Source organism: Schistocerca cancellata, chromosome 6 (genome assembly GCF_023864275.1).
Source record: "Schistocerca cancellata isolate TAMUIC-IGC-003103 chromosome 6, iqSchCanc2.1, whole genome shotgun sequence".
NCBI lineage: Eukaryota > Metazoa > Arthropoda > Insecta > Orthoptera > Acrididae > Schistocerca > Schistocerca cancellata.
The window spans coordinates 165329141-165354920 of NC_064631.1; the positions used below are offsets into that span (position 1 = coordinate 165329141).

General features: G+C 41.8%; 1 protein-coding gene across 1 annotated transcript in view; it reads left to right on the forward strand.

Annotated features, from left to right (window-relative positions):
• Positions 1-530: 530 nt before the first annotated feature.
• The window catches only part of LOC126088226 (lachesin-like), a 405913-nt gene continuing 380663 nt past the window's right edge, over positions 531-25780 (forward strand). The window contains exon 1 of the mRNA XM_049906353.1: positions 531-621. The gene's annotated coding sequence lies outside the window, so the exon portion shown is untranslated. The remainder of the gene's footprint in view (positions 622-25780) is intronic.

The window sequence follows — 25780 nt, forward strand, 5'->3', positions numbered from 1 at the left end:
GATGGACTGTGGTATCGTGTTGAAGCTTCATGGGCAGCTGTACCTGTATACCCCTTTCAAACTCTGTTTGACTCAATGCCCAGGCGTGTCAAGGCTGTTATTACGGCCAGAGGTGGTTGTTCTGGGTACTAATTTCTCAGGATCTATGCAACCAAATTTCGTGAAAATGTAATCACATGTCAGTTGTAGTATAATATATTTGCCCAATGACTACCCTTTTATCGTCTGCGTTTATTCTTGGTGTAGCAATTTCAATGGCCAGTACTGTATTAGTGGGCTGAAGGGACGGGCCTCTCGACAAGTGGGCGATCCAGAGGAAGGCGAGTGGGCCGCAGCGGCGGCTACGTCACGGCGGCCGCCACGGCGCACGCGCGCTCCCGCCGGCCAGCGTCCCGAGCCGCGGCGGCGGCGGCGTCCGCGACGGCGGCGTCGGCGGCGGCGGCGGCGGCGCCTCCGGCTGCAGTTGGCCCGCTCGCAGCGGCGCGTGCACACCTCGCCCCCACTCAGCACAGGCTGGCCCGCGCCGCAGACACGCCGCCCACCGCCGCCCACGCCGCCGCCTCATGGGGCGACACGGCCCGCACCGGCACCGGGGCCCTCCGGCATCGCCTGCTCCACGAGGTAACATGCCGCCAGACACACGGCGTCCTCACCGGCAAGCGATAACAATGTGTTGCGGCGACGGACTGGATAAGAAACAAATCCACCCCGCGGTTATTCACCGTCTGACGGTTGCCGTTCTCAGCCCCAAGTAGCTACTCTTCGAAGGTCTATGGCAATAAACCTTCCACGTCAACATAATATGTACAACGAAGGTAGGCAATGAAATCCTCGAAATTCCATTTTGTTAAATTTCACAGTAGCAAAAATGGATTCTTAAAAGGTATCTAAAGTAATAAAGATAATTTCCCTACTTGTGTAACTGTATAGTACAAGCAATTTCAAATCTCTCTTTGATGACTGAATTAATGGTCACTGGAATTACTAGGTTTTCACTGACAGATGAAGTTACGAGGTTTTCATTGTCTACCATGGATAAACTGGTCCACAGCCGCTGTGTATATCATGGTCGAAGACGTTTGCTGCGTAGCCTTTTCTAAACTTTTAAATAATCACTTCATTTCATGATTTAGCTGTTAGCAGTTTCTCCCTGGGCGTTCTCAAGATACAGACATTCTGATCAGGGGCCTATATGCAGGGTGTAGTATTTGAAGAAGTACTCCATAGCCACGATCGCATTGCAATATTAATTTTGAATTGATGAACAGATTCAGCAGTACTTTTTCAAAATCATGCTATATATTTTGGCAATATTGAAAATTTAAATAATATGGAGATGGACGCTCTATCAGCAGTCGATCACAACGAGTCAACATGTCATTAATAAAATGGTTCAAATGGCTCTGAGCAGCATGGAACTTAACATCTGAGGTCACAGGCCTCTAGAACTTAGAACTACTTAAACCTAACTAACCTAAGGACATCACACACGTCCATGCCCGAGGCAGGATTCGAACCTGCGACCGTAGCGGTCGCGCGGTTCCGGACTGAAGCGCCTAGAACCGCTCGTCCTCACCGGCCAGCTGTCATTAATAAAAACACTATTTACAATCATGTTGCCACGCAGCTTTCGCCGATTAGGTGCGGCCACACACATGCCCGAGAGAGTATGCGAAAGACGAGCATGTGTGTCATGCCGCACGTAATCGGCGAAAGCTGCATGGCATCATTGTTGTAGTGATCTACATGGATCTACGTGCATCTCCAAACTGTTTAAATTTTCAGCATTGTCAAAGTATGTGACGGAATATTGAGAAAGGTATACTCCAAAGATGACAGCAAAGCACTGTTTAAGCTGTTCATCAATTCAAAATAAATATTTAAAGGCGATCTTTGCTCTGAAGTATTTCTTCACATATTACTACCTCGATTATTTGAATCACAGTAAAAAATTGTATCCTAAAGCCTCTTATACTCCACACATCTGTGTAGAGGAAGCAGATTCTGATGGCATCCTTAATAAAAGTTTCTGACAAGCATTTTATGTATGCTAACAGAGGTTACTGCAATTCAAATTTGCTCCTATGGAACAAATGGGAGTAAAAAAATAAAATGAAATAAAATCGATCGCTGACGGGGAGCACGTGCGCCCTGAACTCCCTGGGTTGTGAGATACCTCTATTTAGAATGCCATCACTTGTTCTTTCCTCCAGTCAGATGGGTGGAATATAAGTTGCTATAACATTACAGTTTTTTTCTGTGTCTCAAATAACAGAGGTAGCTTGAGAATTTAGACGATAGCTAAATCATGAAATAAAGTGCTTATTTCAAAATAAAAACTGTTTACGCAAGAAAATGACTTCCCTCAAGATGAACATTATCACACTCATCTTTCCACTATCGATCTGATATAAGCGTTTCATCAAAGACGTGCTATACAGCTACTGCATCAACTACTGTCAAAAACGTTGCAGAAGTTACTTCTAGTTTCTGCCAATACATAGACCATCTTCTGGCACCGGGTCAAAATATTTTTTACAGCGTTTACTTTCTGTTGTATTGCATATATTTGCCTCAAGATTAAGTTATATAGTCAAGTTTCAGTGTGACATAACATGTTCTCCAGTACTTTCGCTATCTGGACAATTCAATACTTTGGTTGAAAACTGACAAACAGCATCTTACAAAGTTATTCTTAATATGCTTTTTGACCAATGCCTGATGATGCTCCACGTGTAGACAGAAACTACTAGCAAGTTAATAAATTTTGTGACAGCAGCTGACTGTGTAATTATATATATATGTCTCACAGCAACTGTCTTGCAAGTATGGAGCATCACCTTACAAAAATACTTCTTACACAAAGGTTTCCAGTTTTCTGCATAGGATTCTTTACTACGACAGACGTTTCAACTTCAAACTCACGTATTCCGAATCACCAAAATTTAAATTTCTAAAACCTTTGATACAATTCGTGACAGTGGTCTGAATTTTAGCTTTTACAACAATGTGTTCTACCTCATGGCGTCCTAGATCGTTTCCACTGCCAGTATACAGTCGTTGTTATCGCCTTACCGGAAAGTACTTACCGGACAATGCAGTGCACCAAAATACTAACGTGTAAAGTTTTAGTCTTGTAGTGTTAATGAAAATAAAGTAGGCCTTGTTTATTGTTTATCGCATCTTTATTACGACGGAAGTTTTGACAAAATGTCATCTCTTGTGGCTCACCTTAATTTTGCATTTGCAACAAATTACTAATTCGTATACGAAAAGAATAGATGCGATCTTTAGCCAGCAGTAGACGTGAAATGCCCGACGTCGATGTTTCCAGTTCTCGACAGGAAACTAAATACTCAACGGCAGTTGCTTTTCACACAGAGTTCTACATCTTATCATTTGGTTCTGAATCACTATTCAGGCTCACCAGAAACTACTCGTAGATAAATTGTTGCTCAGTCTAAAAAAGTTTGGTGTAAATAGTACACAGGCATTTCCACAAGGAGATGTAGAATTGTTTACTTATTCATTGTCAGAGGGTTTTAGCATAATATATATCTCCGATCATCTCAGTTATTAATTAGAGCAGATAACAACAATTCACAATAACAGGTATCAGACACTTAAAAATAATTTCCCAGTTCCTAAGTCACTACTGATTGCAGTACTGAAAACAACTGATCGAAGATGTACCTAACTACTAGCACCGAAATCCTAACACGGGTATTACCGATAACATGGTTCATACCTTCTCACGTAGAATACAGTGTAACAGGACGTCAGTTGTCGATATAGATTACAACATTAACCCTGAGTTCTATATAGTGTGCCTGCTGCCGTACGTTGAACTGTGTTGTGCGGATTGGCAGCGTAACATTGTATGTTTTGTCCTCTCGTTTTCCTATCATGTTTCACCTCTGGCAGCAGTGATTGTGTCAACGCTTCGAATATCTCTATTTTACCGCTTTATTGATGAAGCACTCTGTAGAAGATAGTGGCATGTATTCCTCTTTCTCTTAAACTATGACTAACCGGAAATTTAGAAATAATCCTTTTCTTGTAGTACACGACGTTTCTGCTCCAATTCGACACCGGGATTTTCTGCCACTTGTTTCATACTTTGGTGATGTTGAAACAAAACTAAACTAAACTCCACCCGAGCAGGCCATGAAGCCCCAACGGTACCGGCCGGTCGCCGTTTCATCATAAGCCCGTGAGCATCACTGGGTGCGGATATGAAGGGGCATGTGGTCAGCACACCGCTCTCCCGGCCAAATGTCAGTTTACGAGACCGGGGCCGCTACTTTTTAATGAAGTAGCTCCTCAGTTTGCCTCACAAGGGCTGAGGGCTCCCCGCTTGCCAACAGCGCTCGGCAGACCGGATGGCCACCCGTCCAAGTGCTATCCCAGCCCGACAGCGCTTAACATTGGTGAACTGACGCGAACCGGTGTTACCATTGCGGCAAGACCTCAGTAAAATAATAGCGATCTGCTTACAAACCACTCCGTCCCTTTTCCTGTTTGTGCGCAGCTGCAAAGCTTCTAGACAGTTCAACAATTCTCAAAAATGGGTCGCGAGAGGAGGATTCGTATGCCAATACCTTCGCTGTTAAGTTAAATGTTTTAAATCAAGTCCCAATCTGACATCTTGTTTGCCGATAGTATCTTACACAGGCCTCCTTATGTACAGATTTGGTCTTTGTTGCTGACTACTGATCTGTCAAATAATGTGTGATTTTGCGGCTGGTTCCTTTCAAATCGTTGTTGTTGTTGTTGTGGTCTTTAGTCCTGAGACTGGTTTGATGCAGCTCTCCATGCTACTCTATCCTGTGCAAGCTTCTTCAGCTCCCAGTACCTACTGCAACCTACATCCTTCTGAGACTGCTTAGTGTATTCATCTCTTGGTCTCCCTCTACGACTTTTACCCTCCACGCTGCCCTCCAATGCTAAATTTGTGATCCCTTGATGCCTCAAAACATGTCCTACCAACCGATCCCTTCTTCTAGTCAAGTTGTGCCACAAACTTCTCTTCTTCCCAATTCTATTCAATACCTCCTCATTAGTTACGTGATCTACCCACCTTATCTTCAGCATTCTTCTGTAGCACCACATTTCGATAGCTTCTATTCGATTCTTGTCCAAACTGGTTATCGTCCATGTTTCACTTCCATACATGGCTACACTCCATACAAATACTTTCAGAAACGACTTCCTGACACTTAAATCTATACTCGATGTTCACAAATTTCTCTTCTTCAGAAACGATTTCCTTGCCATTGCCAGTCTACATTTTATATCCTCTCTACTTCGACCATCATCACTTATTTTACTCCCGAAATAGCAAAACTCCTTTACTACTTTAAGTGTCTCATTTCCTAATCTAATCCCCTCAGCATCACCCGATTTAATTTGACTACATTCCATTATCCTCGTTTTGCTTTTGTTGATGTTCATCTTATATCCTCCTTTCAAGACACTGTCCATTCCGTTCAACTGGTCTTCCAAGTCCTTTGCTGTCTCTGACAGAATTACAATGTCATCGGTGAACCTCAAAGTTTTTACATCTTCTCCATGAATTTTAATACCTACTCCGAATTTTTCTTTTGTTTCCTTTACTGCTTGCTCAATATACAGATTGAATAACATCGGGGAGAGGCTACAACCCTGTCTCACTCCTTTCCCAACCACTGCTTCCCTTTCATGCCCCTCGAATCTTATAACTGTCATCTGGTTTCTGTACAAATTGTAAATAGCCTTTCGCTCCCTGTATTTTACCCTTGCCACCTTCAGAATTTGAAAGAGAGTATTCCAGTTAACGTTGTCAAAAGCTTTCTCTAAGTCTACAAATGCTTGAAACGTAGGTTTGCCTTTTCTTAATCTTTCTTCTAAGATAAGTCGTAAGGTTAGTATTGCCTCACGTGTTCCAACGTGTTCAAATCGTTATATGAACTAATATCTTCTTCTCTTTATTTCAAGGAGTAGGCGAGGCACTTTTTCCGGTGACAGGAAGTTGTTTCCAACGGTTCAATGGTCTTGAAATGTCTGTTTTACCATTCGGCTTGTATGGTAAAAATTCTTTTGTTATGCTTCATTCAGGAGCGAGCGTCGTCTTTATTTATGTTCGTTGTTTCTACCATCTGTTTTAAAAATGTTCATTTACCTCCACACATGGTGGCTATTAAACCCGTTCAGTCTCACGAAGCTATCCATCTATTTCAGGAACGTCATTTCTGATCCCTGTATCTTACTGACTTATTTAGTAATCATGTGACGGGTCTCTGAACTGTAAAGCAAAACTTGCAGCACCCATCACATTATAAAATCTCAGTCTTGTTTCATTTCACGTTTTCCTAGATAATGTTCTTGGGATTCATGTATAACCTGCTATTTATGCAGTTTGTGATTTATATCAAGATCAATGTCTTGAGATATTTCGCAGCCAAGATATTGGAAGGGAGACATATATTCAGTAGTTCTATAATCTAGGGTTATTTTTGTTCGGACTGAATATTTGCCTCTAATAGATATATTCTTGCGCTTTTGTGCAGACATTTCCTGTAATCCCTTGCTCCCATCCTGCAGATCTGTTTAACGTAATGCACAGATCTCTGAGATCTGAACTGCTCCCCCCCCCCCCCCTCTCCTCCCGTTTCATCAGCGAAGAAGAAATCTGAAGTGTAAGTTTTCTTCCTTGAGACCAAACTGTGTGTCTCCATTAATTTAACTCTGAACTTGAGGCAACGAAAATACAGCCAGAGAGTAGTCATAAACACAAAAGGACAGATAAATCAAATACCTGCAACTGAAAAACATGTGTTTCAAACGAGCACAACGCAGCCCCTGGCCTCATACTATGCCGACAGCGGCCGCCTGCAGAATCACGAACAGTTCGGTTACATTTGGTACAGGTAGCTTGTAAAACAAAAAAAATATAATTAACGTAAAACGCCACAACCCGACCCAAGCTAAGGAAATATAATAACGAATTGTAACGGTTATTATTAAAGAAGCTTTAGATTTCCTTAAAATCAACTTTAAATAAAACATACACGGCGACAGCTCGTAGCGCAATAATAACTACTCAGCAGTTAATTTGCTAGTAAAAACTGAAACTAGCATTGGCTATCTAGTAGCAAAATAAATACAACTTACGAAAGGTTAACGCCGTAAGCTAGTGGGCCAATGCGTAATTAACTAAGAGTCTCTGTCCATAAGCTCAGCATCGCTTAAGATAGCTTACTAAAATTTAAGTCAATAAAAGACAGCTTTAAAACCAAATGAAACAGAAAATGAAACAATAAAACCCCCGTCTTTCAAGTTCAGTCAGCACATTGGCCGGTAAGGATAAGATATGAAATTCACGGAAACAAGTTTTATAGACCTTCAGATGCTCAACCTCATCATGGCAAAGCTGAATTCATCGTTGTTCAACTCCATAGAATAACTTTCCGTCAGCAAAACTCCTTCCGATGTGACACAAACTGCTCGGAGGTGACAAAATCATAGGATAGCGATATGCACTTATACAGATGTAGCAGTGTCGCGTACACAAGATATAAAAGGGCGGTTCAATAGCGGAACTCTCATTTGTACTCAGGTAAGTCACGTGAAAAGGTTACTGACGTATTTGTGGCCGCACGTCAGGAATTAACAGATTTTGAACGCGCAGTGCTAGTTGGAGCTAGACGCGAGGGAAATCCCATTTCGGAAATCGTTAGGGAATTTAATATTCTGAGATCCATAGCGTCAAGAGTGTGTCAAGAACACCAAATTTCAGGCAGTACCTCTCACCACGGGAAACGCAGTGGCGGATGGCCTTCAGTCCACGACCGGGATCAGCGGCGTGTGCGCAGAGTGGTCATTGCTAGCAGACAAGCAACGCTGCGTGAAATAACTGCAGTATCAATGTGGGACGGACGACAGTGCAACGAAATCTGGCGGTAATGGGCTGTGGCTGCAGACGACCGACGCATGTGCCTTTGCTAACAGGACGACATCACCAGCAGCGCCCCTCCGGGGCTTGTGACCATATCTTATATGGATATGGTGTCTGTTCTTTTGGACATGTCCGAAAGAACAGACACCATACCAATATAAGTATATTGTTCTGACAATACCGGCCATGACCTTCTTCTTCTGTGCGGAAGCACACATATTACCCGAACTCTTACGGGACTTGGTAAGAATGTCTTCCACGAGTACTGAGTGTGTTGGGTAGGGACACTACGAATGTAGTGTGTGGACATATAAGGTGAGAATGTGGGTCTCGCGGGCTGTGTGCACGAGATAGTCCCTGCAGTCGCACTATCGTCTGTGCCCTCGGTGGCTCAGATGGATAGAGCGTCTGCGATGTAAGCAGGAGATCCCGGGCTCGAGTTCCGGTCGGGGCACACATTTTCACCTGTCCACGTTGACACATATCAAAGACCGTCAGCAGCTGAGGGTGTTAATACATATTTCTCATTTCGTGACCGTATCGGTTCGATCATATACGACTGGAAAACATTGGCCTGGTCAGATGAGTCCCGATTTCATTTGGTAAGAGCTGATGGTAGATTCCATGTGTGCCGCATACCCCACGAGGCCACAGAGGCAAGTTGTGAACAAGGCACTGTGCAAGCTGGTTGTGGCTCCACAATGCTGTGGGCTGTGTTTACATGGAATGGACTGGGTTTTCTTGTCCAACTGAACGGATCATTGACTGGAAATGGTTATGTTCGGCTACTTTGAGACCATTTGCAGCCACTCATGGGCTTCGTGTTCCCAGACTACGGAATTTTTATCAATGACAATGCGTCGTGTCACCGGGACACATTTATTCGGTGTCTGGTCTGAAGAACGTACTGGACAGTTCGAGCGAGTGAACTGGCCAGCCGGATCGCCGACATGCGTCTCATCGAATATTTATGGGACACGCGGCACCTGCAACAATTCCGTTGTTACGGATGGCTGTAGTGGCATTATTTCTGCAGGGCGACTTGTTGAGCCCATGCCAAGTCGAGTTGCTGCACTACGCTGGGCAAAAGGAGCATCACCACGGTACTGGAAGGCAACTCATGACTTTTCTCACATCAGTGTAAAGGCTCTTACAAGGGAACATCCCCATCGCACCCCCCTCAGATTTAGTTATAAGTTGGCACAGTGGATAGGCCTTGAAAAACTGAACACAGATCGATCGAGAAAACAGGAAGAAGTTATGTGGAACTATGAAAAAATAAGCAAAATATACAAACTGGGTCATCCATGGGTAAGATAGGCAATATTAAGAGCACTATAACGTGAAGAGCTCCGTGGTCCCGTGGGTAGCGTGAACAGCTGCGGAACGAGAGGTCCTTGGTTCAAATCTTCCCTTGACCGAAAATTTTAACTTCTTATTTTCAGTTTATGTGAAAAACTCTTATGTTTTCATCACTTTTTTTGGAGTGATTATTACATCCACAAGAAAACCTAAATCGGGCAAGGTAGAAGAAACTTTTCACCCATTCGCCAAGTGTACTAGTTAGATGGGTCGACAACATATTCCTGTCATGTGACGCACATGCTGTCACCAGTGTCGTATACAAAATATCAGACGTGTTTTCCTGCGGAGGAATCGGTTGACCTATGACCTTGCGATCAAATGTTTTCGGTTCCCATTGGAGGGGCACGTCCTTTCGTCAAGTAATCACACGGTTTTGCGGTGCGGTCGCAAAACACAGACACTAAACTTATTACAGTGAACAGAGACATCAATGAACGAACGGACAGATCATAACTTTGCGAAAATAAAGAAAGCAAAATTTTCACTGGAGGGCAGATTTGAACCAATGACCTCTCGTTCCACAGCTGTTCACGCTAACCCCGGGACCACGGCGCTCCTCGCCTCACATTGCCCTTAATATTGCCTATGTTACGCATGGACGACCCAGTTTGTATATTTTGCTTATTTTTTCATAGTTCCACACAACTTCTTCCTGTTTTCTCGATTGATCTGTGTTCAGTTTTTCAAGGCCTATCCATTGTGCCAACTTATAACTAAATCTGAGGGGGGTGCGATGGGGATGTTCCCTTGTTAGCATGCACCGTATACCACTTTTGCGAGCCGCTCAATGCCGCTCCTAATGCGGCTCAGCTCACTGCGACGTGGAGCTTCCGTCATACCAGACGCTGTATCGCCGTGGTAGCCTGTGTACCGCTAGCTGGTAACTGACGCTGAGGAGGAACTCTTCCACTGATACAGCTGCCAGACATCACATTTCCAACACAACTGCCATGGGATATTCACGTGCAGACATTGCTGGGTCTCCACTGCTGTCTACCACAAGTATTAAAATACATTTCGGCACCACATCAACTAGTGCCTACCGTAAACTGAAATTCGAGCGGAGCATAGCAAATCTCTGTATGTCAACCGTTACATTCATCAGCCCCTGCTAGAAATCTCCAGTTTCCGGTCTGTCTTTTCCTCCTTAAAGCTTGCGAGCTCCACACCCGTCACCTAGCAGCGGACAGCACATCGCGGTTGGAAAGCAACACTCTGTGGAATCCACTACGGACCGTCTCAGTGCCACCTCTATTGGTTGATAATCGCTTCAACATCAACAAACAGCGCTGTATTAAAGAGCATTCTTTCATTTAATTCCCGGTCATGCTCTGAACTTCCGTTAACTAATGATAACTTCTATATCGGGTTCGATACCGCGTAGGGACGTTGATGTTTCCCCGTTCTAGTTCCTTCAAGACGGCCCCAGGTCCATTCAGCCTGCTATCGACAGAGTAAAGGAGACGTTTCCCGTGGGTGTAAAGCGGCCCATACCCTCCCCACACTAAGGCCGTGGCGAGCAAAGGCTGCGCTCTACTCGCAGTCAGCCCAATAGCCCGTTCATGGTCTTGCATTGCAGACATTACTTTTCTTTAAAGTAAATACTAAAATGTTTAGGGGATAAACTATTTCACTGACGTCCTCCTCGCTTGTTACAGGGGGTTGACAAAAATATGGAAACAACAAATATTACTATGCGAAATACGGTGCAGTAAAAGCTTCATCGTGCGAAACAGCTTCTACTCGTCTCGGAGTAGATAAATACAGATCCTTTATAGTTTTCAAGGAAATATTGTAATATTCTTTTTGCAAAATCGTGGCAGGTTCAGGTCACGGAGATGAAAATGGATAGCGGTGACAAAGGTAGACCACAAAGGCTCAGTAAAGTTGAGGCCTGGTGACTGCGATGGGTGGGGGGTGTGGGGGGTGGGGGGTGGTAAGAGTTGGGATGCGATGCGATTCTCGTGCTCACAAAACCAGTCCTGGACGATATGATCTATGGGAACACATGCTCTGTCGCCTTGGAACACAGCATCACAATTTGGGAACCAACATTATACCGTCAGATGGACCTGATCAACCAAAATAGTCACATAATTGTTTGCATTAATACAACCTTGCGGAGCAACCAATCGACCCACAGCATACGACGATATGGTTGCCCCAATACTCACGGAATCGCTGGGATGTTTCACTCTTGCGACGGGAACTTGATCGGAAGTTGAAACATATGAACAAGGATCATCCGACTAGATGACTCTTCCATTAATTGTAGTACAGGTTTTATGGTTTCGGTACCACGTTTTCCTCTTACGGCCCTTTACGTGACTGATCAATGGTTTCGGAATTTCAGCTCGCCCGGCAATAATAAATTTTATTATGTTCAGTCACGTCATTTTATACTCATAACATTTTTTTCCCTCATGAATTTCAGTATTTTTTTTAAAGAAACCGATACGAAAATAAAATAATTTGAAATCCTGCTAAACCGGTCCATTGGAGTCTTGTGATGCCTCTTACGTCATTGGCTAACATGCTCCTCCTACTCTCATAAATCTCATTAACAGTGATATTCTGTTTCAGAATTTATGTTTCGTGGTAATGAGCTACAAATCTCGTGTAGTACAACACTGTAAAAATACAGTCACAAAAACTACCGAAAAATTGTTTTTATGTGTTAAGAGAATGAGAAGAAGCTTAAAATACGGTTGCAGATTGCTCGTACACTTCCAAATGAGACAGTGGTCGCTATGCGTGTTTATTTCTGTGAGGATCATTTTGATGTAAGTAAACACTTCACACGAACACGTTATCGCTTTGATCGTAATGGGCAGCGTGCTGATTTTCAACGCAATATATTCAAGATCCTCATTCGGAGCATTTTTTCGTCTCTCTTCGTTTAATACTTTTTACTACTGTCTCCTTAAGTTTTCTTTATTCGTAATACAGATACGCAAGAGCTTTATACTTTACATTCTGTTTCATTTTACACCTTACCACTTGAGATGAATCAGTAGGATGGTCTTAAGAATCTGTATTTCTTACCTGTAACAATTTCTGACTACATTATTCTTTCCAAGTAAGACAATAATTTGCCACTTCCAACAGCTTCCACAGAGCATGTCGTGAAGCTGTATGACTTTGACAAAAAGAAAAAAAATTAACACTGCTGGGAACTTATGGGGAAATGTGATAAGACCAGATCATTACGATAAAACGAAAGTTGCTCCTGCTTAAGCACCTTTGAAGCAGGAGTTAAGTATGCAGTAGTACAACAGGTATTTTAAGGTTATACAGCGTCAGCTGAGTAATTAATAGACGTAATTCCTGGTGGTTTAAATTAATGATCTGGAGGAACGGAAAAACTGGAATGTGTAAAGCTGTTGAGGTCGAATACGATGACTCCCTGCAGTATATCGATTCCGAGACAGCATGTTGGTTTCAACAACATGTTGGCTTCATGAAATAAAAAAGGATGTAGGAAAAAATAATATAAATACCGAAGAAACTACCGACAGGTGTTTAGGGGAAAAAGTAATGAATACGGAAGGATTCCAAAGTAGAAGAGTGAAAAAAAAATCTGACAATAAGTAGTCAGGAAGGAAAAGAAAAAAAGAAAACATAATGAACAGATAAACGTGCGGCTGGTCCAGGCGGAGGTTCGAGTCCTCCCTCGGGCATGGGTGTGTGTGTTTACCCTTAGGATAATTTACGTTAAGTAGTGTGTAAGCTTTGGGACTGATGACCTTAGCAGTTAAGTCCCATAAGATTTCACACACATCTGAACATTTTTTTTGAACAGATAAACGAGTACTGAAGAAAAGAAGAGAACAACGAATAGGGAACTGAAATTGGCACGTGGTCTTTAGCTGCGCCATCCGCAAAAATATCACTATTAGTTTACATTTTCTAGTCACCTTTATTTCATTATCTCATTCTCGGCCATCTCATTCTATATTCTTAAGGCGTAATATCCTTATGAACCCCAATGTACAGCATTCGCAGAACTTTTCTTCCAATTAACTATACTCTTTGCATTCGCAGCAATTATTCGTACCCCAAAAAAATGGTTCAAATGGCTCTGAGCTCTATGGGACTCAACATCTGAGGTCATCAGTCCCCAAGAACTTAGAACTACTTAAACATAACTAATCTAAGGACATCACACACATCCATGCCCGAGGCAGGATTCGATCCTGCGACCGTACCGGTCGCGCAGTTCCAAACTGAAGCGCCTAGAGCCGCTCGGCCACTGCGGCCGGCATAAGTCCCGCACGTAATACCAGTTTTACTGACATCATTTGGGCCTCTCTTGCGTCGTAAGTCATAAGCGTAATTGTTTAATGTAGGTAACTCCGATGTCATTTGTGAATTGTTATATCGTGTTTGTGTTTTAATTACGGTGATAGTAGAAAGGGACACAATAACACCCAGTGCGAATTGTACCTACCATACAGTCTGCAGAGTCTAGTGTTGCCATCCGATGGAAGGATCACCATTAGCTCAGTCGCAATACCGCACTCTATGAGTCATCGTGGACAGGTTGATAATTTCATCCAGGGACTTGCACACAGTATAATGATCAGAAAGTTTACAGTACAGCATCACCGCTCCTCTTCTAGACCAAATTCCTGGCGTGCAAAACTTAAGGACGAAAGTAACTTGCGCATAATGTGGCACTCCGCAAGTAACATTAACATCTCGTAAAAGGCGGGACATGGCGCTTAAGAAGGGTGTGTCATCACCAGGACAGCAACACATGCTCGCCACAAGCTTGGTAAGCAGTTCTTGTCGTAGCGCTTTCCGTTTGTACACTAGCGTGGATGACAACTGCTTGCCGGCCGCTGTGGCCGAGCGGTCCTAGGCGCTTCAGTCCGGAACCGCATTTCTATTACGGTCGCAGGTTCGAATCCTGCCTCGGGCATGGATGTGTGTGATGTCCTTAAGTTAGTTAGGTTTAAGTAGTTCTAAGTTCTAGGGGACTGATGACCACGGATGTTAAGTCCCATAGGACTCAGAGCCATTTGAACCATTTGACAAGTGTTGGATGATCGTTGGTGCGTGTGGATGTGCTGCAGTCCGTCTCTCCAGCGCACCTCACTCGTGCTCGGTAGGATTTAAGTCTGGGGAATGGTGGCCACTCCATTCATCGAATATACTCCCGATCCAAGAATTCCTCCAACTGCTCAGTTCGACGAGGTCTCGCATTGTCATCCATACGAATGAAGTCAGGATCGAACACACCCCTGAAAAGACGCACTTGGGGAAGGAGTACGGTGTCACAATAACGTTGACTGTTGGGTGTACCCTGTTAAAAAATTTGGGGGTTAGTACTCCCATGCAGCATTATGCCTCCCCACACCATGACACCTCGGTTACCAAGAAGATCACGTTCGACAGTGTACCTGAGTGCATTACGTATTCCCACCTCTCGACAAATGGTGGTACGTAATGCACCCAGAAGCTCTGTCGAAGGTGATCATTTTGGTGATCCAAGTGGAGGCAAAATATTTCCTGTGTGTATTGGACAACGAATCTTTCAACACGGTACACTCACCAATCAATATCATTGTGACACTGTGCTCTTTCCCCATGTGCGTCTTCGCAGAGGTACATTCAAACCTGGCTTCATTATTGTGGATGACAATGCACGACCACTTCGAATACGTATGTGAAGAATCTTTTGGAACGAGAGGATATTCGACGAATGGAGTGGCCTGCCCATTCTTCGACTTAAACCCCAGTGAGCACAAGTAGGATTCATTGGGGAACAGTATTGCAGCAGATCCACATGCACCGACGGCCATCCAACAGTTGTGAACCGCGCTGGTGGAGAAGTGGAACGCCCTACCACAAGATCTCCATAGCAACCATCCGCCCCGGTAACTGAGTGTTTAGTGTGACGGATTGCCGGCCTACGGGCCCGGGTTCGATTCCCGGCTCGGTAGGGGATTTTCTCCGCTCAGCGACTGTCCCCATCATGATTTCATGCCCATCCAGCACACAGGTCGCCCAATGTGGTGTCGAATGTAATAAGACCTGCACCAAGGTGGCCGGACCTGCCCAACTAGGGGCATCCCGGCCAATTACGCCAAATTCTCATTTCCATTTTCCATACCAACCTTGAGGCCAGGCCTCTTAAGAACCATGAGCCGACGGTTTTAATGCCGAGGGCACCATCATAAATCATGGTACCTTCATGGTACGTACTGTCTTTGGAGCGACTATCGTTTCTGTTCGTCCCATTGGGTATTCCTTTTAGTTATATTCCGTGCAATAACGCAGAAGTTTTTCATATGTATGGTCCAAGTATTATAGAGTTGCTCGGCAGTGACATATCATGCGACATTTGTTTTCGTCCTGAAGTTTTGCACATCAGTGTAGTTTGGGATGAAAAATCTCTGTACATTTCTGTACCAGCATCTCGACTCACAGTACTGAGAGTATCACGTATACGCAACGTGTTAGTTTATTTATATGATGTATTGTAACATGTATATTTCCCCAATTTTTTGTCCTCTAGTACCGTGGAAGTTACTTCCTGATGTCTTAATATGTGATCAGTCATCGTACCATTCCTTCTAGCCAGTGTTCTCCACATATCTACCTCCTCGTCGCTGAAGAGAATCTCCTCACTTCTTATCTTACCTGTCCACTTAATTTACAGCATTCTTCTGTAACACTACATCTCAAACACCTCGATTCTGTTTTTTCCCTGATGTACGTAATATCTAATATGAAGAGCCATAGCCTTTAGAATCTAATTTCTGTTTTATTTACAGATTTGCAGCATACAGTGTTTGGAAACTTTTTATGTATCCTCCGATTTCTACTAATCCTGTTACTATCATCGTTGGCTTTTGCGGGTTCTTATTCTCTGACGACTGGCTTGACACAACATTTTACCCTAATTTATGCTGTGTAAGTCTTTTCACGTCTGTATAATTACTTTACCATATGTCCACATGAACCTACTTGCCGTAGTCAGACTCTGCCCCTCCACAATTTTGACACCAACGCTTCACTCCATTATCAAATTAACTCAAATCCATCACATGGAAAACGTTAAATTTACGCCACTGTCACCCTATTTACGGCGGTCTTTCATCTGTCATACACAATTACCGTTATTCGTGCTTTTTTATTACAGCTCAGCTGAACAAGCAGCTTCGTAGAATATAATTATGATAATGGTGTGAGCGACAGTGAAATGTTTTATAGTGACAAACATAACCTCAGGTGGTTGTGACTCAGTTATTACAACACGTGTACATACAAAACGCTACGAGGACTCCACTCCTGCTAGTTATGTAACTGGGTAGCACTTGTCTTCAATTTCATGTGTTACGAGAAATATGCGATTGGAGAAAACGTGAGAGTACAGTGCACCGACGGAGCAATGTAGTTATATATTGTAACGCTGGAAAATAAATAACTATGAAGTGTGAAAATAATTAAATAGTTTAATAAACACAGTACGCGGATAATATAAACTTTAGAAGCCAGTTCATCGTATACGTTGCCGAACTGACTCCGGTGTAGGGAACGATGAGTATTAGAACAGGCTGTTTCGTCAAACCCTAGAATGATGATTAATAAGTCTTCTGGAGTTCCTGATAATATTGTTGTACAGAGCGCTGACGACATTTCGGAAAGCACATCCTCTGACACACATAGCAATCGAGACCTCTAAGATATCCTTGGTAATACAGAAGCCGGTTCAGCTGTATTTAATCCATCTATTATTAGATCACAAGCTGTTTCGTGGCACTGAAACTACTTCTTCGTGACAAATAACTAATTCATAAAAGTAGCTTGCAATATGGAACCTACCATCTGTTTTCAGACCAAATTAATAAACCTCTAATGGCGGTACATAATTGAAACAAAAGCAGTCGGGCGTACAGGCCCAAGTCCAAATGGTGGGCTGAGCCAAACTCCAGTCCAGATGACTACGATCTACGAAAGGTATAGATGCTAATGGGTAGGGAAAAAAAACCTTTGTTGTTAGGAGAAGAGTTTGTGAAACTTCCCGTGGAAACTGTGAAAACTACTGTTAACATAAAAAAAGACATTGTGCTTTAAATAAATGCTTTTAATTGTTGTCTAAGAAAATTCTTCGCAGAGCATAGAGTTATTGCAAAAGAATGCAAATACACCTTGTGAACAGCATGAAGCTGCTGACAGGAAAGAAAAAAACACAGAAGACACAGCATGTTGCTTACGAATTTCTTTTCCATCCCAGTCTTGAATACCGTTCGTCACTCTGGCAACTTTACCAGATATAATCAATAGAAGAGACGGATATCACCCGAAAATAGATGTTCCACCACCTTGACCACGACGATAAAAACAGAGAAAGCTCTTACGGAGCCTTACCAAAGACTGTCTTATCTTGCATCACTCAACAAGGCAACAGGAAATGGAAATGTGACGATTTACCCGAAATACCCGGCACCACCTGTCGTAATTTGGCTTGCGGTGTATAGATGAAGGATATAAGGATGTGTTAGGAGGAATGGTTAGGGTTTTTGGATATGATAGCAACGACCATTTGAAGCATAAATCTTCATATGGACGTATGCGCTACTCCGAACTTTTCGCGAGATAGAACACATTCAATGTACATGATTATTTATTTTATGTGTTATTCAATACGTTGTCAAGTTTCCACGTGTACAACAGGTAGTAAACATTACGACATGCGTTTTACAAAGCAGCAATTGAAGTACTTTTACAATATTCACCTCTAAGCGTTATCATACACGTCGCATTACAGCTGCTGTACGACTTACAATAAATGTTCCAACTGTGAATTTCAATTCATTTGTGTACTTTTGGGAGAACATGTTGTGTTGCTTGTCTGAGTGGCTCTGCACGTTCCCTAATGAGGGTAGCAGCGTCCGTGGTACGACCAAGCAGTTCATCTTGCGTATTCACCTTTCGTTTGTTCACCTCAGATTTCGTCTGATCCTATAAACAAAAATCTAATGCCGTACGGTCTCGCGATCATGGTGGCCAGTTAATTGTATTACCACGACCAATCCAGCGGATGTAGTAAGTGAGGCTGAGATGTGTCTAACACATAAACAAATGTAACTTAAAAGTGTTCTGTCTCGGTAACCATTCGGGGTGCGGCATAGGTCTAGCTTTTCGCTTCAAATGAGCATTCCTGTGATATCCCTGAATATTGACTATCCCTCCTGGAAGACCAAGTATCATGGCGTCTTGAACGTTTTCGTGTCTTTCGTACAAGCGCGTTTCTTTCGACATTCACTGAATGTTAAAATGTAATTATTACTACGTTTACACACAACTGATATACTAGTTTCTAAGCAATTATTCAGCTTGGAAACAACCCTCCGGGTAAATTCTTACGCGCAAACAGCATCTGAAAAAGAATACTTACACTAGATACATCCCTAAGGAACTGTGACGAAAAGAGTGGATTAAGGCACAAACTATGAAAATGAACAAAACGTAGGTAGGTTTCTTCTCTTTCTCTTTACGACCCGATCATCGATAAGTTACTATTAAGACACTTCAGTTGGCAAGTCATTGTCTAACGGAATTTCCCTTATATCTTCCTTTTTTTTTACATTTTGGCATGGACTTTCTGTTGGTTTTGGTTTTTTGTAAAGTGTGTTATTGTCTACCGGCGCCAGAAAACAACCGTGTCCCGTTCACAGTTTGGTTGGGGTGCAGACAGCGAGTAACGAATTGTGCACTGCACACCTGACGATGAAAGCTAGGGCAATTGTCCAAACATTCTGTAAAGATAACATAGTTACAACTTCTAAAACCTGTAAATTTTTAACTCAACAAGAAAGTGTGAACGACCATTGATTTTAAATACACTGAGATGACAGAAGTTGTGGGATACCTCCTAATATCATGTCGGACCTTCTTTCGCCCAGCATTGTGTAACTACTCGACGTAGCATGGGCTCTACGAGTCGTTGAAAGCCCCTGCAGAAATACCGAGCCATGCTGCCTTTACTTGTCCATAATTGTGAAGATGGCCGCTGTGGCCGAGTGGTTCTAGGTGCTTCAGTCCGGAACCGCGCTGCTGCTACGGTAACAGGTTCGAATCCTGACACGGGCATGGACGTCTGTGGTGTCCTTAGGTTAGTTAAGTTTAAGTAATCCTAAGTCTAGGGGACTGAGGATCTCCGATGTTAAGTCACATAGTGCTTAGAGCCATCTGAACCATAATTGCGAATATGTTACTGCTGTAGGATTTTGTACGTGAACTGACCTCTCGATTATCTCTCATAAATGTTCGATGGGATTCATATAGCACGATCTGGGTGGCCAATTCATTCACTCGAACTGTACAGAATGTTCTTGAAACCAATTGCCAACCATTGTGGCCCTGTTACAGGGCACACTGTCATCCATAAACACTCCATCGTTGTTCGGGACATGAAGCCCATCAGTGGCTGGAAATCGTCTCCACGTAGCTAAAGATGTTTCCAGTCAGTTATCGGTTCAGTTCCATGTAAACACGTAGCCCGCGCCATTATGGAGCCATCACCAGCTTGCATAGTGTTTTTTTTTTTTCTATCCCGGGTCTGTGGCTTCATGAGTCTCGTCATACTTGAACCCTACCATCAGTTCTCACCAAATGAAATCGGGACTTACCTGATCAGGTCACGGGTTTCCAGTCGTCTATGGTCACCAGCCCACGAGAGGCGCTGCAGGCGATGTCGTGCTGTCAGTAAAGGCACTCGCGTTGGCCGTCTGCTGCCATAGCCCATTAACGCCTGATTTCGCCGCACTGTCCTAACGGATACGTTAGCCGAACATCCCACATTGATTTCAGTGGTTATTCCGCGCAAAGTTGTTTGTCTGTTAGCGCTGACAAATCTTCGCAAACACCGAAGCGGTCGGCCGCTTCGTTATCCGTGGTGTGAGGCAATTGCCCGAAATTTGGTTTTCTCAACACATTCTTGACATTGTGGATCTCAAAATAATGAATGCCCTAAGGATTTCCGTAATGGAATGTCCAAAGCTTCTAGCTCCAACGATCAATCCGCGTTCAGTATCTGTTAATTGTCGTGTTGCGGCCATAGTCACGTTGGAAACTTTTCCACATGAATCACCTGAGTTAAAATGACAGCTCCGCAAATTCGCTGCCCATTTATACCTTGTGTGCGCGACACTACCGCTATCTGTATGGGTGCATATCGCTAGCCCGTGACTATTGTCACCTCAGTGCAGTTTTTACGTTAAATGCCACGTCTCACAGTCGTCAGTAAAAACTGTTAATGCACACGCATTATAAATTTTCAGATTCAGGCGCATCGAAAAGTGTAATTTTTCCTCTTTTAGTTCTTTCTTTTGGTATCTGTACTTCTATAGTAGTCATCACTTCATCTGTAATAAATTCCAGTAGTCACTCACCTCTTCATTTGAAAATATGATAGCAAATAGCTACGTTTCAAGCCCATTCTCAGCGAATGAAGGAATATTTCCAGATAGTGAGGGCTGTCCAGAGCGCAACTTCTACGAGTCTAAAATGACAAAATATTGAAAATAAATTTGTATAAAGCACAACTTGCATTATATGGATGAAAAGCCAGCGGCTACCATTCATTATTATCAGACTAACTCAAGAAGACCAATTCTATTCTCTTCGATTTACATCTGTGAAATTAATGTTTCGAGTATGGTAGCAATGAAAACAAAGAGCCTAAGGAATTTCGATGATGGCATTTGAAATACACTGGCCTGTTCCAAACCAAATACAATCTTCTAGAAAGGATAGCCAAAAGAACTTGTCTCAAAATTGCAGACAAAAAAGTGATCTCAAATAGAGAAAGTGCACTAGAACACATAGGAACAAATATAAGTGAAATTTAGTTGAAGTTAGTAAATTTGAATGTCTTGTAGGCACAATGGCAGAATGAATTACAAAAATCTGCAATAGATGCAAAGATTAGTAAAATGGGTAGAATACATAGTTTATTGATTGGCGACTCCATGTTGTCTTGTGCACTACGACCAGATAACAGGTATACTTGAAAAAAGAGACAGCATTGGTCGTATATTTTTACTATCGATTTTGCGATAGTAAAAATATACGACCAATGCTGTCTCTTTTTTCAAGTATACATAGTTTAATTGCAAATATCTGCAACAAGAGATTCACCTCTGCAAATATAAAAGTAATCACTATACTACAATGTTAAGACCTTAATCTTTATATGGGTATCGAAGTTTAACGGTGAACAATAGGTACAACACAATAGAGATCACTGAAAGGCGGGTTATTAGGAGAACAGTGGTGACAATACAAATTAAGCAATACAAACTACAGATGAAACTTTCTGGCAAATTAAAACTGTGTGCCGGACCGAGACTCGAACTCGGGGACGTTGCAAGGTCCCGAGTTCGAGTATCGGTCCGGCACACAGTTTTAATTTGCAAGGAAGTTTCATATCAACGCACACTCCGCTGCACAGTGAAAATCTCATTCTATAAACTGCACATGTTTTGAAAATGAGAGCTAACGAGATCTACCAAAACATGTAAAAAATATCAGAAATAATATGAAAGTGAAGGTCAATCTCGTTTGGACACCTCTACCGAGTGAATTAGAAAACGGTAACGAAGCAAGTAATGCTCTATTCCTGGAATAAGAAGTCAGTAATAGCATGGATTACAGAAATAACAGAAGAACTCGAAAGTATATCGAAGGCTTGGAAATAAAAGGTAAGTTTAGAAGGCTTTCAACACAGCATAAAAATAAGAAATCGGGAAGAACATGGTCATAAGATACACAATACGACATAGGAAAAGATGAAGAACACTAATAACCTCGCCGTTCATCATCGAAACGAAACCACACACACACACACACACACACACACAGAGAGAGAGAGAGAGAGAGAGAGAGAGAGAGAGAGAATGTAGGAATTGAAGTTCCTACGTGATCGCAGTTCGTTAGTATGAAGATTAAAAAGGGCGATGTTAGAAATTAACAAAAAGGTCCGTCTCAGTGACTCATTATATCTTGATTTAGTAAAAATATCTACAAAACGTATGAAATTTATTTATCGGATCATTCAGAAAATATTATTTATCACTCGTAATGGAAAAAAGACACTTTTTGCCTGAAGTTTAGTTAGGGTAGTAAACTCTGTTGGGGAAATTGGCTGACATCTGATCTCGTTGAGGGGTAATGGTTTTAATGAGGCAGGGATTCGTCCGTCTAGTCCACCAGCGTAGCCGTATAAGAGTTTTGTGGTCTCTGCCAGAGGTGTGGGTTATAACCACATCCTTGAGTACTTCTATTAACTATTAATTTTTTGGTGCTGTCGACTTATTGGTGACGTTTACCGAGGGGATAGAATACAAAATCAGGCTGTAAAATTTGCTCATTCCACGCAATCATCCAATGAAATAAAGAATGACTTAAAGTGGGACAACTATGCAGTGCTCAGAAATCTGCTGTCTTTTGAGACAAATTCTTCAGTGAGGACTGATATTTCTTGTCAAGTTCTCCACTAATTAATCATCTGGAAATTTGGAAACCTTATGTAATAAGTAATAGATATTTATCTTTCCATGACCAACGTATAAAATTTAACAGTACGATCCTGCTTCATTCTTCCTTTAGGTGTAAGTGGACAGATTTGAAACTACGTAGTACGTTACCAGAAGCGTTTCAGTCATTTGTGTAACGACGAAATATAATTCGAAGTGCTTTCTATAATCACGTAAAGGACCTTTTCCAAAACAATATCTTTAAGCTGCATATAGACTACTTATTTTTCGTCTGATGTCCGGGTCTATCGCACCATCAGGACATAATCACATTCAAGTAGCACACATATGTTGGCTAACAACTGTTCATCTTACTTTTATCAAGGGGTAAAGTCGAATAACATAATTAAGTAACTACGTGGTAGCTTACTTGAAATTACGAGATAGACCCAAAGCTTATGCTAGCTTCATGCTTCTACTTAGCCGTGCTGTCGATTTTACTTTGTAACTGTAACGAGCTGCTATTGTAACCTCCCCGCAGAAATTAATAATTAAATAAAAATGTGCCAAGTGTAAACTCTCCACAAGAAATATTTTTTTTTAAATCGAAATGGAGCCAAGTGTAACCTCCTCACACAAAATAATAATTAAATGAATTTTAAATTATTCTGAGCTCTGAACAAAATTGATTTTAATATAACCTCTGAACAAAATTGGCTCCTATTTTATAGTCTCTGTACAAATAATTCATTCACACTTAATATTCCCAGAAAATTCTTTTCCCATTTAATGTCAAGTTCAAAAATAGAAAAATTCCTAAACACCAAAAATAATAAGAAAGTTTAGTAACCTGATAAATTTTATGAGGAGAACAGTGCTGGCCTTTGGCCCTGTATTCTGAATAAAAAGCAAAAAATTCTTACCTATATAAAAGTGCAATTGTATCCATTCTTAATTACACCTCTCGACACAGCTTCGTGCAACGCTGGCGTATATATACTGATTATTGGAGGGAATGATCATGAATTTGAAATTCTTTAAATTGAAATGAATGGTTTTCTTTAAAAGAGTTGCTTTATATTTTAAAATTATTATTGGGGGATGTCTTTGAACAAATTAAATTACAATTAACATACATTATTAAATATGTGCAAGGCTGCTTCTTTACCTTCTACAACAATACTCATCCTCCAGAGTCCTGACCAGAGTCGCGACCAGAGCACACAGCCGATGCATGCCGACTGCCGCCGACTAGCACGGACTCACGACTACTACCGACTCGCTACTACTCACTCGCTACTACAACTGTCGACTCGCGTGGTCAAGCGCAGACTAGCAACAGCTAACGATAAACTACTCTCTGGTCGGAGATTCTGTCATGCCTCGCCCATCGCTGGCAATGTATACGTCTTTCATAACCCTCCACTGGGGGGGGCAAAAATTTGGCAGCGATGGTGAGTCAGTTGGGCTTAGCATGAGCAACAAATTTTTCTTAATTATCTAAGTTTACAATCACATAATATATACAGATATATAGGTGCAGAACATGAAGTAAAAATATAGTGCACATGCACTGAGTACAGAACATATCAGGCAATGATAAAATGTATACACAATGAGTACAAAACATATTAACAAATGGCAAAAGTGCACACGCACTTTAGTACAGAACATATCAGCAAATCACAAAATGTGTATGCAATGAGTAGAAATTATGTTAACAAATGACAAAAGTGCACATGCACTGTAGTTTAGAACATATCAGAAAATCACAAAATGTATACGGAATGAGTACAAATCATACTAACAAATGACAAAAGTGCACACGCACTGTGGTACTTTTCTTTACTATTTTACAAGAACTAGGATAGGAATGGGAAGGACTGCGTCATGGTTGTAGCACTTTAGGTTGCACGCAGCTGCACTGAAAGTCCATATCTTTCTACAGAAGCACAACACCAAGTGAGACAATCTGAAGTTCTTTTCCTTGAAGTATTAATCAGTGTAGCTAAGACACTGAAATGTCGTAGTAATATTCCATGTTATCATTTTGGTAGTACATTAGGTACACCAATTAGTGGGACCATAATAACATTTACATCACTCAAGGTGGTGGACAGCATGTCTGTCAACACCATGTTCTTGTAAAGTACACCAACGTAGAATTAGTGCAAAAACCAAATATAGTGCTCCATGATCATGAGGATACACAGGACAAATCGATATTGTATTAATTTCTGGTAATTAGGTCAGAAGGTGAAGGACATTACGTCACATAGTAGTCTTCATTGAGAATTACACTAGTCTAACAATTGATTTGAGTAATTGGTGGCACTCATCACCCAGTTACTGAACATTTCTGTACCATGTATGTAGTATTACAGAATAATGTTCATAAATCGTTTGTTTACAGAGAACATTGGCACTCATTGTCCAGCTACAAACCATCAGAAGTCATCATTCAAAACAGGAGCTAATAAATGGCATAGTATTACAGAATAATGTTCATAAATCGTTTGTTTACAGAGAACATTGGCACTCATTGCCTAGCTACAAACCATCAGAAATCATCATTCAAAACAGGAGCTAATAAATGGCATAGTATTACAGAATAATGTTCATAAATCGTTTGTTTATAGAGAACATTGGCACTCACTGCCCAGTTACAAACCATCAGAAGTCATCATTCAAAACAGGAGCTAATAAATGGCATAGTATTACAGAATTCACTTAACTGTAGTAATCATTGGCATCATAGGTCATCTTATTACAGTAATAAGTGGCATTCATTGGCCAGTTACAAAGCATTTTTGTTTTTGTGTATTATTCAGAGGTCATCATTCAAAATGAGTTAATTATTGGCATAGGATTTATACACAATTAATCTAATTATAGTAATCATTGGCATCATAGGTCATCTTATTACAGTATTCAGTGGCATTCATTGGCCATTTACAAAGCATTTTTTTGTGCTAGCATTGCATTGTGT